The following is a 3,508-nucleotide window of genomic DNA, read 5'->3' on the forward strand; positions in this document are numbered from 1 at the left end:
ATCAGAACGGCCGAATTGTAGCATGCGTGGCCTCTGGATCTGTGCGCCGCGGCTGCAGAGAGATAGACAGATGACGCGAGAGAATGACATTAGCAACGAGAAAAGAAGACACACAGAGGTTAAAAAGTATTGTATCGATTTTTTCAGAGTTTAATAAAAAGTGTTATGAAAATATCATCTACATATATGAATTTAAATTTTATTAGAAAGTCATATTAAAAGATAAAGAAATAATATAAGGTAAGATATAATAATATAAGGTAAGATATAATAATATAAGATAGAATAATATAAGGTAAGATTATAATATATGATCTTAATAATACAAGATTACAAGATGAAGAAATAATATGATAAAGATACAATGAAAAAAATAGATGTAGAGAGCTGGTAATTAAATTAAAATAACGAAAAGAAATTAAACTAAAAAAATTTTTTATTAATTAACATAGAGTAAGACCGGTGCTAAATATGTAAATTTACCTCCGTGGTATTAAAAGGATAATGTTAAGTACTGTTCGGGATCGCAACTTTGAGAATTGCTAGCGTAATGCCGGTACACACTCGAGTGGGTATCGCGAGTTTGAAAGTCACGTGATTTCGTACTGGATGAGTGACGGGATGGAATAACGTAAAATTGCTCCTTTGATTATAACACAGTGACATCCACACACGAGTGGCGATAAGTTTATTGCGCAAAAATACACGATATGTACAAGATTTGTGAGCTCTCGATGCGTGTGCGACGCTATTTCGAATATTTGAGCACATCGAGATTCGTACTCGGTTTGACGAGATCGGACTATACAATTGTTCACTTAATATAAGCGATACAGCGAGTTATCAGCTGTTCGCGAGAGAGCAAGCGAGACGGTGCTTTATCGGCCGTCCGCGAGAGCGAGCGAGATCGCACTGTTTACGGACGCACGCACGAAATTGAGAGAGACAGCGTTCTAACGGTTGTCTGCGAGATTGAGCGAGACCGCACTATTCCACGGTTCGCACGAGAGCGAGCGAGACGGCGCTCTATCGACCGTTCGCGAGATCGAGCGAGACCGCACTATTCACGGGTGCACGCACGAAATTGAGAGAGATAGCGCTCTATCGGCTGTCTGTGAGAGCGAGCGAGACGGTGCTCTATCGGCTTTTCGGGAGAGCGAGCGAGACCGCACTATTCACGGCTGCACGCGCGAGATAGAGAGAGACAGCGCTCTATTGGGCTGTCTGTGAGAGCGAGCGAGACCGCACTTTCCACGGTTCGACGCGAAACTGAGAGAAACAGCGCTCTATCGGGTTATCTGCGAGAGCGAGCGAGATCGCACTATTCACAGCTGCACGCGCAAGATAGAGAGAGATAGCGCTCCATCGGGCTGTCTGTGAGAGCGAGCGAGACCTCACTTTCCACGGTTCGCGTGAGAGCGAGCGAGACGACGTTATTTCACGAGCACACGAATGAGCGGAGGTTCAATGAGAAAGAGACTCCACCTTTTCAATGAGAAAGAGGCTCCACCTTTCACTCAGAGTGGAGGCGCTCCGATGAATTCCGATACTCGCGCTCAGAATGTTCACGTGTGATACGGAATCGATTAGTTAAACTGAATTCGAAACTGATTATTCGCGATACTTTATACAATGGTTCGTCAGTTTATGCACTCGCGATTTTAATGTCTCACTTGCAAGATACTTAGGAAATTCTCGAATTTTTCACTTCCGATTCGCTCTCGATTATTAGGACTTGAATTTTCAAAGATCGAACAAAGACTTTCATTGATTTCGTAATGATTCAGCAAAGACTCCGCAATTATTCCGCAATTGCTCTCGTTTCACTTCAAAGGACTTTCTACGACTCTCTCCGAGAGAGGCTTTCTTCGCGATGATAAGGATTCGATCGCGAGTCGGATGAACCGATTTGAGCCTATCCTGTTTCGGCACATCAAATCGCGTGATGTTTCTAGTTTCTAATTGGCCAGGATCATGTATTCTTACGCGATCACGCGGATCCTTGCTGATTTCGGAAAACAGGAAGGCATTACTTATCGGATCGAGTTCGATTGCGCGTAAACGGATGGCGCTAGTATGACCGGAGGTGATATTTTAATCTCAATCGCAGGGCGAATCATAAACAAGTACGTTTTAAACTAAATCGAAAGGAATTAGTCTCGTTATGTATTAAACAGCAAGATAAGAAAATTAGCGTCTCCGAGCCACAGCGAGTGGTAATGCCTAAAAATTCTTTAATTGTACGCGAAAATTTAAACAAGAACAAGGCATATGCATATATTTTACTTGGTGCATTTATCAAGATATATAGATTCTCATTTTTGAGAAATTCTATAAAAACCCTCTTTACTCCCCCTGGAGAGACGTAGACGAGAAAAATATCGGGGCGAAGTCGCTGAATTGGGAATCGAACCCGAGTCTTTCGCTTGCCGGACGACTGCTCTTACCACTGAGCTATTCAGCCCCACATTGATATGATAGCGACTTCGCCCCGATATTTTTCTCGTCTATATCTCTCCAAGGGGGTGAAGAGGGTTTTTATAGAATTTCTCAAAAATGAGAATCTATATATCTTGGTAAATGCACCAAGTAAAATATATGCATATACCTTGTTCTCCTTTAAATTTTCGCGTACAATTAAAGAATTTTTAGGCATTACCACTTGCTGTGGCTCGTAGACGCTAGTTTTTTTATCTTGTTGTTTAAGTACATTTTAATTAGTATGTTTTACATTGATATTCAAACGTTTTACATTAATATTCATCGGACGTTTCGGCTAGACTTTTCCAGCCATCTTCAGCGTATTAAGATTACAAAATTAGTTAAGAAACGGTTACAATAAATTCAAATTATAAATCGAATCATATAGAAAATAGTAAAGATCGATGCATCGGGATGCATCGTTACGATTCCCAGCATAGCATCCGCCGGAAGCTGCCGCTCGGCAGAACACCCGCCGGGCAGAGGCAGAGGCGCGGTGCGCCCACCTTTTAAGAATACTTTGCTAAATGCAAAGCCGTTAGACCAAAATTCGGCCTAACATCGCCGAATAGAGCCGATATGGCCTGAACCGCCGACCGGCGAAAGCCCGCGTTCGGCTCCTACCGGAACCCCTCCGAACGGGCCCGATCGTACCGTTTTCCGAAAATCCATTCGGAAGGAGTTATACCGCCGCGCACCGACGCGAGCAATTAGTCCGTATAAAAAGGGCCACATTTCAGGTCTAATTATATTTTCCTGATCCGCTCTAAGCTGTACGCTTCAGTAGCAATCCTGAAAATCCTAGCAAAAGCACAAGTAGCCGAAGACAAAAGGTGGAGCGAGCTCCGTCTCAAACGAGTGATCTCGGTTCCGACGCACAAGTGCAATCTGCTTGATCCGCAGAGCTGAAATCTCACGGAAGGTGGAGCTCTGAGCCGCCCCGGATCGAGTGTTCTCGATCCAGCTGCATCGCGGAACCCATCCTTCGCGACACGATCCTATATCGTACGTGCAAACCACCGCCGAG

The sequence above is a fragment of the Camponotus floridanus genome, unplaced genomic scaffold (genome assembly GCF_003227725.1).
Source record: "Camponotus floridanus strain SB8 unplaced genomic scaffold, Cflo_v7.5 scaffold203, whole genome shotgun sequence".
Classification (NCBI taxonomy): domain Eukaryota; kingdom Metazoa; phylum Arthropoda; class Insecta; order Hymenoptera; family Formicidae; genus Camponotus; species Camponotus floridanus.